This window comes from Herpailurus yagouaroundi, unplaced genomic scaffold (assembly GCF_014898765.1).
Source record: "Herpailurus yagouaroundi ecotype Mexico unplaced genomic scaffold, PumYag 203, whole genome shotgun sequence".
Classification (NCBI taxonomy): domain Eukaryota; kingdom Metazoa; phylum Chordata; class Mammalia; order Carnivora; family Felidae; genus Herpailurus; species Herpailurus yagouaroundi.
The window spans coordinates 25,110,289-25,123,266 of NW_024412434.1; the positions used below are offsets into that span (position 1 = coordinate 25,110,289).

The following is a 12,978-nucleotide window of genomic DNA, read 5'->3' on the forward strand; positions in this document are numbered from 1 at the left end:
TTTTTTCAACGTTTATTTATTTTTGTGACACAGAGAGACAGAGCATGAACAGGGGAGGGGCAGAGAGAGAGGGAGACACAGAATCAGAAACAGGCTCCAGGCTCTGAGCCATCAGCCCAGAGCCTGACGCGGGGCTCGAAATCACGGACCGCGAGATCGTGACCTGGCTGAAGTGGGACGCTTAACCGACTGTGCCACCCACGCGCCCCTCATATGTATACTTTATTCTCTGTGTATTTACATATTTATTAGTTTGTATGCCTTTTATATAAATTAACCAACATAAATTTATTAAATTTATATACCCACACTATTTTACCTCTGTTTTATATGATGTAGATATTTTTCCCCAGATTGTCCCTTATATTTTCACTTTATTGATGGCATATTTTGTTACAAAAGGTGTTTATATTTTGGTACCATCAAATGTATCTGATGATTAAGAATGAAAAAGTTATCAGTCTTCTCCTTATGGATCCATGTTGTGGATATCCCATATTTTCTTCATAATAATTTCATGGTTTTATTTTTCTTACTTGTTTTGGTTTCCTTATTTTTCGATTTAGAACTAACTGGAATTTATTTTTGTCTTTGTAAAAAAAAAAAAAACAAAACCTCATAAAATTAGATTTTATCTCCCATCAATTGACCAATTGTTCTAACAGCCTTACTGACTAGGGCTTTCTTCTTAGTAATTTGTAATGCCATCATTTTCAAATTTCAAATTTCCACATATATTGTATCTAATTGTGGACTACCTGCTTTGGTCCAGGGATATATTTGTATACTTATGCATAGATATTATACATATTTAGTACATCTAGTTTTATGATACATTTTCATATCTGATACAGCAAGCATTCCCTTACTGTTTTTTGTTTTTCTTTTCAAAATCTTCTTGGCTGGTCTTCACATTTTAGTATCCCATACAAATTTTTGAGTTAGCTTTTCGAGTACTTGAAAAATTCCTTTTTAGATTTTTTAATTGAATTGTACAGTATTCTCGGGTTAATTTGAAAAGATTAAAATATTTCAAATATCAAGTCTACCAATCCATGAGCATTCTCTCCTTCCACATATTCAGATACGGTTTCATGCCCTCTAGTCACATTATGTGCTGTTTTTTACAAAGGTCGTGCGCATTTTTTGATATGCGTATCCTTACGTATTTTTATAACTTTGTTACTGTTATGAATGATATGCTTTTTATGATTATATTTCTTATTGATTTACTGAAATATTGACAGCTATTTGGTTATTTTATATTGATCTTGTATCTAGCCATGAAATTCTCCTTGCAAGTAGTTTGTAGACTAGAAAATCTTCTATACATATACAATCATAGAAATGCCAGTTATATCTGTAAAACTGCCATTTAAATCTCATTCTCAGGGTTCCTGAGTGGCTCAGTTTGTCGAACATCCAACTCTTGATTTTGGCCCAGGTCACGATCCCAGGATCATGGGACTGAGCCCCATGTCAGGCTCTGTGCTGAGCATGAGGGCTGCTTCAGACCCTCTCTCTTTCTATATGTCTCTTCCCCACCCCTCTCCCCCTAAAAACCCATTTTCATGATCTTTAACTTTTGTAAATAAGTATAATACATAGTAACAATGATGAAAATAAACATCCTTTTCTTGTTCCTGACTATAAAGTGAAAGTTATGGTTTCCTTGTTTAGAATGCTATTTCCATGCATTTCTGGTAAGGCCGTTTTGCTGTTGACTACTAACACTTCTCATTCTGTGGCACAGTTGAGGAAAAATGTTTGTGACCTGTAATCATTCTTCCCTAAATGAATGGGTGCTTCCTGGATGCTGGAATAAAAAATCCAGTCTCAGAATTCGAGGCTGATGTCTCCCATGGCTACTACAGAAGGTTCAGGATGGTCTATAGGTATATTAAAAGAAGAAACTTTGTCTGACTGTTTTCAGCATCTGATACCTCAGATATCTCCCTCTCCATGACCTTACAAGCCCCCGTAAAAGAGAGAAGGATTAATGGCTTAAAAGACAGTGAATGGCCAGCACATTTTTAAACACTGTAACAGAATCTATGCTTAATTGGTTTTATTACGTCTTGAAAAAACCAAATCAAACCAAACCAAACCAAAACAGGAAGACTCTGTAATTGAAGAAAGGATTGTTGAAACATTTTTACTTCCAAATTCAACCTAGATACACATTTATACAGCTCGCTAAATGTGACATGATCGTACATTCCAATGTATTCGTACTATTCAAGCTATCATTTAAGTTTTAATCATTTTCTCTGCAAACATGTTATCAGATATTCCCAAGTTGGATTAGTATTTGATAAATGACAAGAAAAATACTTGTGTATTTACATCTAGGGTTAGAATGAAAGAGGGAATGACTGCGGAGCATTCCAACACGTGGAGAAATTCAGCTCTACAAGAAGCTCTTTCTTTAGTTCCTATGACAGTAGAGAGAAAGCCTGAAAGAATTTAGTGCCAGAGACTGACAAAACTACAAGAGCAAAGGAAGGGCTTGTGTAAGAAAAAAGACAAAAAAATCCAGAATTTCATTTACTGGCTCAAGTTGTTGGGGAATAAAATATCCATTTTTGTGACACACGGCTCAATAAAGACCTGGACTGAAGAGAAGTGGGAGCATGCATTTTAGTTCATGGGCACCAGGAATTTAAGTATGTAACCACCTTGGGTCGGGGAGCAGCAAACTGTCATGAGAACATGCTCTGAGTCAAGTTGCTTAAGAATTTATTTTTCAGAACCAACTGGTAAGTTAATAATATTTTAGATGGAATTTGACTCCAGAATTCTCCCAGAGAAATGAACTGCTTGACCGGAAACAAAAGACAAGTACCTGGTTTCTTAACTCCAAGAAACCAAAAATATTGTGTTTCTTAGTCCAAGCATAGGTCTGACTACTAAGCAAATAGCTCGAAAAAGGGATTTATTTAGTTAGTTAGTTAGTCAGTCAGTCAGTCAATCAGTCCTTGGACCTATGGAAAATCAACAGGACAAAGTACTCTAGTGGAAAGGGCATGGGGTTTTTAATCTCATTCCCATATAAGTTGACGTAATGACTTGGGTATTTTGCAATTCACTTTCCTTCTGTGTCCCTTAGTTTTCTTAACTACAAAATGAATTCATGGACATGATATAAAACACACAAGAATTCTGTAGTGCAAGCCAGGCATCAAAAATACCAAATGCTCCATCTATATATAAACTAGTTGGTGTTGGTGACAGAGGGATGAAGGATCTACCTGCTGGCTTCCTGGTCTTCCTCCAACTTTGAGACATTTCTCAATAAAATACGGGTCCCTGTGGTTCTCTCTCACCTTCTGAGATTCTGAGTTATGTGTCCTGTTGAGCGTTGTTCTTTGTCTCTAGTGTCTTTTTAAATGGGTGTGCTCTATAAGTAGCAGTTCAGTACCAAGCTTTCACTGAAGCTTCCCTGTTAGGCCAGGTGGTCCCAGGGTTATTCTTCCCACAAGCACTGCAGTCCAGTCTGTTTCAAGTTTTGTGATGCTAGATACTGGCTGGAAATTTTCAGTCGAGACTTGAAATGCAGCCCATTTTTAGATTCCTATGGGGAAAGCAAACGAAAATTATTCAAGTTAACATTGAACCAGAAATATTTCTGACCCCTCACTAACTTCTGAAGGAATCCCTGCCTTTAGTACTAAAAGAGAGATGTAGTTGCTAAATTTAAAGCTAGACTATATACTGCCTGAGGGAAGGTAACATATGTACCTTGTCGTTTTAAAAATGATTTGTTTCAAAAATCATTTCACTGAGGTGTAAGTGACACACAAAAGCTGTACATATTTAATGCAGGCATCTTAATGAGTTTGGAGATAAGTATATAGCCATGAAACTATCACCAATAATCTATGCCATAAAATAGCCATCAAACTCCAAAAGTTTCCTCCCACCTTCTCCTCCTCCTTCTTTTTCTTGCTATTATTTGTTATTTTGGGATAGGAACACATAATATCTACATTCTTAGCAAATTTTAAAGAATATAATGCAGTAACTATAGGAACTATGCTGGATGGTAAATCTCCAGGACTTATTCATCCTGCCTAACTAAAACTTTGTTCCCTTTGTCTACTACATCCTGATTTCTCCTTCCTCCCATCTCCTGGCAACAACCATTGTACTCTCTATTTTTATGAATTTGACTATTTTATATTTCTCACATAATTGGTATCATATGGTATTTGTCTATCTGTGTCTGGCTTATTTCACTTAGCATAATGTCCTCCAGGTTCATCTGCGTTGTTGCAAATGCAGAACAAAATAGAGTTTAAGTCAAAACTATCTTAAGAGACAAAGAAAGTCATTATATAATAACAATAGGGTCAATTTACCAGGATGATATCACAATTATAAGCATATTTGCACCCAACGTATCAGAGTGCTTGAGTATGTAAAGCAAACACTGACAAATCTGAAGGGAGAAATAGCCATACATTAATAGTAGGAGACTTCACTATCCCATTTTCAATAATGGATAGATCATTCAGACAGAAAATCAATGAAGAAACAGCAGACCTTAGCAATATAGACCAAATGAACTTAACATACATCTACATTACATCCCATCTAATGGCAGCAGAATACACATTTTCTCTAGTGCATATGGGAAGTTCTTCAGGATAGAATCCATGCTATATCACAAAACAAGTTTTAATAAATTCAAGAAGACAAATAATTCCAAGTATCTTTTCCAACCATGACAAAATAAAACCAGAAAAAAAAGCATAAAAAGGACAATGGGAGATTAAACAACACACTATTGAACAACCATGGGATCAAACAAGAAAATTGAGAGAGAAATTAGAAAATATTTTGAGACAAACAGAAACAAAATGCAACATACTAAAACTTATGAAGTACAGGAAAAGTAGTACGAGTAGAGAAGTTCCTAGTGATAAATGCCTACTTTAAAAAACAAAGATCTCCAATACCTCAAGAAACTAGAAGAGGAAGGACAAACTAAGCCCAAAGTTAGTGAACAGGAGAAAACAGTAAAGATTAGAGCAGAAATTAAAAAAAAAAAAAATTGAAAAACAACAGAAAAATCTATGACACTAAGAGTTTTTTTTTCCATATAAACAAAAGTTGACAAACCCTTACCTAGAATAACCAAGCAAAGAAGAGAAAAGACTGAAATAAATAAAATGAGAAATAGAGGAGACATTTCAAAGGATGCCACAGAAATAAAAAAAACAATTAAAAAGGATGATTATGATTAATTATATGCCAAAATGGGACAATCTGGAAGAAATGAATAAATTCTTAAAAATATACAGTGTGCTAAGACTGAAACAAGAATAGAAAGCATGAACAGATCGATAACATACATTGAAGCAGTAATCAAAAGTCTCCCCCTAAAGTAAAGCTCAAGACCAGATGGCTTCACAGGTGATTTCTACCAAATATTTAAAGAATTAATATCAATTTTCCCAATCTTTTCCAAAAAATAGAGTATGAAGGAGAGTACTTCCAAACTCACTTTGGTACCAAAGGGAGACAAAACACCGTAAGAAAATAAAACTATCTCTTCCCAGTTCTTTAATTTAATCCCATTAGTTAATGTGCTCTGTTTTTGATGGGCCAACCATTTCTGAAGGCCATAGTGTAGGTCGCCTGTAATGCAATCTCATTATTCTCTCTAATTACCAGAAACTATGGTATGCAGTGTGTAAACGGTGTTTTAAATGACTGAAGGTGATGTCTATTCTCCTTTCCATCTCCAACACAGATGATTGGACCAGGAATAATAGATAGGTGTCCAAAAGTATCAAATGCAGAGCCCTGGGGAGCCTGATTTGGAAAGTTGGTTTATGCTAATCAGATTCTCTCCTTCAGGAATGGAAACTCAGAGAGAACACACTTATGAGCTGTGGAATGTCTGGCTCCACTCAGTCAATGGTATGTGTAGTAACAGAAAGTCTGTCATTAACGAGAGGTGATATGGAAAACAAGGGAGATTTTTAGAAGGTAGGCAGAGATAATTTTTTTACATTGGGAAAAACCCACAAAAATGTTTCCTGCTGGTGAAGAGTTCATAGAAAGATCTAGAAGAAAAAATATAACTTAAAAATTGTACAGCAAGAATGAAGCTGGAACCTTACCTAATATCCTAAACAAAACAAAACAAACACTAAAAATCAAAGACCTAAATGTAAAACTTAGAACTCTTAAAAAAAAAAACATAGAGGAAAATTTCATAGCATTGGATTTGACAATGATATCATATATATGGCACCAAAGTGTAGGCAACAACAACAAAAATAGACAAAGTAGACTTCATGAAATTTTAAAAAGAAGTATATTAAAAAACGATATCACCAGAATAATAAGGCAACCCACAGAACAGGAAAAACATATTTTCAAATCATATCTGATAAGGAATTAATATCTGGAATACATAGAGAACTCTTAAAATTCAACAAGTAAATAAAAACAACCCAATTCAAAAATGGGCAAATGACTTTTCTCCAAAGAAGATATACAAATGGCCAATAAGCACATGAAAATATGTTAAACACCCCTAATCATTAGGGAAATGCAAAATCAAAACCACAATGACATATTACCTCATACCCATTAAAAAACAGAAAACAAAAAGCATTGGCAAGGATGTGGAAAAATTAGAATCCTTGTGTATTGTTGGTAGGAATATAAAATGGTACAGCCATTGTAGAAAACAGGATGGTGATTCCTTAAAGATTTAAACATAAAATTACTATATGATCCAGCAATTCCATTTCTGGGTATATATCCAAAATAACTGAAATCAAGGTCTCAAAGAGATATATGTACATTAATTTTCATAATGGTATTATTCACAACAGTTAAAATGCAAAAGCCGCCCAAGTGTCCATTGACAGACTAATGGATAAGCAAAACATGGTGTAAACATACAGTGGAATGTTATTCAGCCTTAAAAAGAGAAGTTCTACTGTATGCTACCACATGAATGAAACTTGAGATAATTATGCTCATTGAAATAAGCCAGTCAGAAAAAAAACAAATAGTGCATTTTTCCACTTATATAAGGTACTTATAGGAGCCAAATTCATGGAGAACCAAAGCAGAATACTGGTTTTCAGAAGCTGGGGGGCAGGTAGGGAAAACGGGGAGTTAGTGTTTTAAGGATATAAATTTTCAGTTTTACAAGATGAAAAGAGTTCTGGGGATGGATGGTGGTGATGGTTGCACAACACTATTAATGTATGTAATACACACTATACTGCACCCTTAAAAATGCTTAAGATGGTATTTTTTTTATTTGAGAGAGAGAGAGAGAGAGAGAGAGAGAGAGAGAGAGAGAGAGAACATCAAGGAGAGGGGCAGAAAGAGACAGAGAATGAATCCCTGTGCTCAGCGCAGAGCCCGACAGAGGGCTCGAGCCAAAATCAAAAGTCGCACACTCAACCGACTGAATCACGCAGGTGCCCCAAGATGGTAAATTTTATGTTATGTTTACCAGATCACAATAAAAAAGCTGGAAATAAAATATTATACTGCAGGCAACTAATACTAAGATTGAATGATAGGTGGTTTGGGAGTATGTAGGTGGGATATTTTAATCAAGGGAGGGATGGGGTGGAGTTGATTACTGACCTTGGAAAATCCAGAAAGAAGAGCTGTTGTCCTAAACCCCACTTAACCCCAAGTTAACCTCAAGTTAACTCTGCAGATGTTTGCCGTTGCTGTGTTTCTATGAAATGCTACATGACAATTATTATTGTCAACTTCAGGGGGATTATCAATGAGAAGAATATGCTTCTAATCCTTATTTCATTTACCACAGAATGGGATCAGATCGCATGTGATCTGCCTCATGGCCCTCGGCACATGGTTTCCTATAACGAAAGGAACAGCTAGAAGAAACCTTAGTGATGATTTAGTCTAAATGGAAAACTAAATAATTTAGCCAAGGCCACTGAGTTATTAGAGAGCTGGATGTGTGAAGCCAATTCCGTTGCCCTAGGTTACACAGGCTTCATAGATGCGGTACATACAGCTCATGGACTGATGGTAAGATGTTACTTCTTGACACAAGTTATTCTTTTTTTAAATGTTTATTTATTTTGAGAGAGAGAGAGAGAGAGAGAGAGACAGAGAGAGAGACAGAGAGACAGAGAGACAGAGAGAATCCCAAGCAGGCTCCTTTTGTTAGCACAAAGCCTGATGCGGGACTCCATCTCATGAATCATGAGATCATTACCTGAGATGAGATCAAGAGTCAGATGCTTCACCAGCTGAACCACCCGGGTGCCACAAGACACAACTATTCTTGCAGATATTTGAGAGTAAATCTTGATGATATATATGACCCTGCCACTGACATATCTGGGAATTAGCAAATTAATGGGTCACGTCTGACAAAAGTAAAGTGTTGGTCTTGATGGGGTAATGTTAAATAAATGTAGGAGTCAAATTAGTGTGGTAGAAAATAGGCGTTCTCTGAATAGTGATGACTTAGGATATCAATGGTGCACATGAAATGACATAACCAATTTCTCTACTCACTAGGCCATAGGTAGCCTCCCAATCTATCACTGAATGTTGTGCTCTCTGATTTCATCTACTTCTCAAAATGTTACTGACATCAAAGTAAGCCCCTAGCTTTTCATGAGATACCTGTGTAAAAACTATTCACTCTTATTCACATATGAGCAAATATTCTATTCTTCTGGAAGATATGTCATTTAAAAATCTTAAATAGATTCTTCTATAAAAACCAGAATTGCTGCTTCAGGATATATTAGAGTCTTTGATATTATTACTTGTGTAGAGAATGCATTTTTCATAAAATATCATAGAATGGAGCTGGTTTTCATCTATACCTGGAATGACAGAGAACATATGAGTATGATGCATATATTAATATATGAGTGTATGGCACACTGTAATATGCTTGATCAAAATTTAGCCACTTATTCTTTAAAAACCTGATCAAAGCAAATGGAAACAGGGACAAATTAGAGAAAAGAATAAAAGAGGAAAAAAATATACCAAGAGCATTGTTTCTGGACATTTCTACCAGTTATTAAATTAAAAAAAAAACACTGATGAGGTGCCTGGGTGACTCAGTCCGTTGGGCATCCAACTTTAGCCCAGGTCATGATCTCACACTCCTCGAGCCCCACGTAGGGCTCTGTGCTGACAGCTCAGAGCCTGGAGCCTGCTTCAGATTCTGTGTCTCCCTCTCTCTGCCCCTTCCCCACTCATGCTCTGTCTCTCTCTCTCTCCTTCAAGAATAAACATACATTTAAAAAATATTTAAAAAACCACACTGGTATTATTTCTTTTCATCTCTGTGTCATCTTTTCTTTAGTCTCCACATGATTTCTATAGATCGCATATCCTGTTACTACTATACTCAGAGATAGTGTGTATTTGAATAATCCAGGTTTGAGGAGTAAAGAAATATATTGGTAATAGCGCAAGGCAAGATTTGGACAGATGGAATGAATGGAAAGGGTTTGGCAGGGATGAGGAGAACAAGGAGGGAAAGGGAGGGAGAGAGAGACAAAAGAGAGAAAGAAAGGGAGGGAAGGCAAGAGAGAGAGAGAGAGAAAGAGAGAGAGAAGGGAAGGGAAGGGAAGGGAAGGGAAGGGAAGGGAAGGGAAGGGAAGGGAGGGGAAGGGAGGGGAAGGGAAGGGAGTAAGTGATCAGTAAAATTTATGTTCTGCCACCCAGTCCCCAGTGTAAGCGTGAAGAATCTTAATTACTAGAAACTCAGATGTATACAGAAGGTTGAAAGTGTTCTTCTCCAGGGACACTGACAATTATTTTAAGTTATTTACTTTGGGACCACTTTTAATTTTGAACAGTAGCTGTTTGAATTCACAAGCTGTACAAAGATGTACATTCCAGTGAGGGCTACTAACGTATAACAATGGGTTTACAGTTATTTTGTACCTGAAAAAAGAAAAAAAAAAGAAAAACATCATTTCTGTGACTTTAGGAGAGAACGCACTGCAATAAGCCTTTGAGAAATGCCAAAAAATACACTAAACCTATATTTGTGTTTCATGTTTATGCAATATCTTTTGCAGGTGTAGTAAAATATTTTGCAATACAAAATTGGAGCATTTTAAGTATTGAGTGTCAATCTAAAACTCCTCTTCTTGAAACAGAGGTATATTTCCCTGTCATTTTAGCTTCAACTCCATGATTTTTCATAGTCGTGAATTCATTTTTTTCAACATAGTTTATTTGCCTATCATTTATCTACCATCTACCATGTGTTTTTCTAAGTGTTGGCATAGAGTAGAGTTTAATATAGACAGTGTCTTTATTCTCATGGAGTTCATAGTGTTGGAAGATGTAGGTCATGTAAGCACCTACTGTATATAATACATCCTAAATGGTATAAAAATTAAAAAAAAAGAATATTTAAATCATATAGCAAAGTCTTTAGCAGTCATTTCTTTGAGCCTTCCATTGGAAAGGAAAAGAATTGTTTTTAGATTATCCTTTGTAAATGGTTATCATTCGTTTCTGCTTAAATATATTAACAATAAGTAGCTCACTAACTTGTATGTGACATATCATTTCTTGTTTAGTTCTATTTAGAAGATGTTCATCATATATTTATGGTAGACTGTTGGTTGCCCCCAAATCCATTCTCTTCTGACTTTACAGGAATAGAGACTTAACTAATATACAGCTCTATAGCTGAATACTCTATTTCTTAATCTGTTTCAGCAAGGTGTGTCCATTTGACTAAGTTGTAGGCAAATAAACAAAGGATAAATAATATATGCTACATCTTGCCGTTAAAACAATTAGAAGTGTACTGTCCTGTACTCTTTACTCCTTACCGTTGGCTAGAAATCTCAAGGACTGAAGGAACTATTTTGGCTCTGGAATTCAACTCATATATCCAAGATGACAGGAGTGTCCCTTCAGTCCTGGAACATTTACTTTAGGTGAAAGAGAAATACACTTTTTCTTACTCAATCTACTATGCTTATCATGTCTCTGTTACAGCAGCTTAGAGTGTACCCCCAACAAATACAACAATCACCTTGTACTAGCATAGACAGACTGATTTCCTTTCATAGGCTAGTCTTTTAAATATTTTACAACAGCTATAAAATCCCCTTTTTATTTAAAGCATTTAACAAGTATTCATTGAGTACTTACTACTGCAGGGAATGATGTTAGGAACTGAGAAGTGGTGGGGGAGGGATGGTGGGAAGAGGGAGGTTAAGTTGTCAGAGCCTCTGAGTACAGCTGTGAGAAAGTCTCAGCCAGGTCAAATAGAGCCCCAGAGGAAAGATGGTCCATTGTGAATGTTGTGGTGGATTTCAAAGTTGTCAGTTAACTAGTTCCTCATAGCAGGTTTTTCTTTTTTCCCTTCCTTCCTTCCTTCCTTCCTTCCTTCCTTCCTTCCTTCCTTCCTTCCTTCCTTCCTTCCTTTCTTTCTTTTCTTGTTTCTTTTCCAGAGAAGGAGATCTTAAGAGCACACTCTTATGGCTTCCAAATGTGTGGGTTATGTTAATAATGTAGATATCACTGTAGGATATTCTCTGACACTCAAAAAGTTTGAATACTTTTTTTTCTAGAATTTTTACTTTATTATAATCAAATAGTAAATATTAACTACTATAGGAAGAGAGAGAAAGAGCTTTAGAAGCAATGAGACACAGTCTCTTGCTTTAAGCTTATATTCTAGACAGTAAAAAAATGATATATAATTTTTAAAAGTTATAAGATTCATTTCTACTTATTGGCAGAAATACCGACTTGCGGAATGGTAATGAAAGAAACATTCACAAATGAAAATGAGGTTGAGAAATGATAAGAACACAGTGAGCTTCAGTATGGAAATCACAATTGCAAGAAAAGTTGTGGAACAATGAATAGACCAGAAGTTAGGGCAAAAGTGGAATGGCTCCTTACCCACCGATGAAGGATGGATGAATTATGACCTCCAAGGATTTTAAATATAGCCAAGAAAGAAGAAAAGGCAAAGGCAAAGACAAGAACAGAGAGGGAACTCAAATACAATGTAATGAGCTTGAATTGAAGTTTTGGTGCTCTAGTGTTATATAAGATTCAGATCCACACTGAAGGAGGCTGTGACTTGGGTGTTGTCACAAAGTCCTTAAGGTTTTAGGAGATGGGAGTTGTAACTAAGCACTTCATAAAGCTACGATCCCATAAAGCTAGGCCATAAAAAGCAAGCTAGAAAAATAGCTCTCACTAGCCCAGAGGCGTAGTAATAATGCTTGCTACCTGCCTTTGGATTTGCACACAAAATAAAGATGAACGAATAATGATTTAAAAAAGTATTTCATGTGAATTAAAAAAAACCAGCCTATGAGCGCTACAATTATGATACCTTCATATTGACATCAGCATGGCAATCCCAAGTTAACTGTCAATATGCCATCAAGGGTGGAGCAATGTCATATGTAAAGTCCTGTCAGGAATAAGCCAAAATTATTCTGAGAAGATACATTAATGCCCTAGAGCACATGGAGCTCCCAAAGAAAAATATGAATCCCTATTGAAGATGAACTTACAATTAAATTAAAGCCATGTAAGGAAAACATCTACCACAAAGAAAAATGAACAGACATAATAAGCAAGAAATTTTAAACCCCAAGATCTAGAAGAAGTAGAATATCTGAAAGAGAATATTAGAAGCATAAGTTTGTTAGCTCTAAAAGGGATGGAAGTCATAATATGAGAGATAGGGGTGCCTGGGTGGCTCAGTCGCTTGAATGACTGACTTCGGCTCAGGTCATGATCTTGCAGTCTGTGAGTTCAAGCCCCACGTCAAGCTCTGCGCTGACAGCTCAGAGCCTGGAGCCTACTTTGGATTCTGTGTCTCCCTCTGTCTCTGCCCCTCCCCTGCTCATGCTCTCTCTCTCTCTCTCTCTCTCTCTCTCTCTCTCTGTCAAAAATAAACATTAAAAAAATTAAGAATGAGACATAAAAGGTCATAAATGA

At 36.1% G+C, this 12,978-nt stretch overlaps 1 long non-coding RNA gene across 1 annotated transcript in view; it reads right to left on the reverse strand.

Moving 5' to 3' along the window:
- Window positions 1-12,978, reverse strand: part of LOC121014836 (uncharacterized) — a 587,966-nt gene that overhangs the window by 281,215 nt on the left and 293,773 nt on the right. The window contains exon 2 of the long non-coding RNA XR_005783457.1: window positions 3,327-3,574. This is a non-coding gene — a long non-coding RNA (uncharacterized LOC121014836). The remainder of the gene's footprint in view (window positions 1-3,326; window positions 3,575-12,978) is intronic.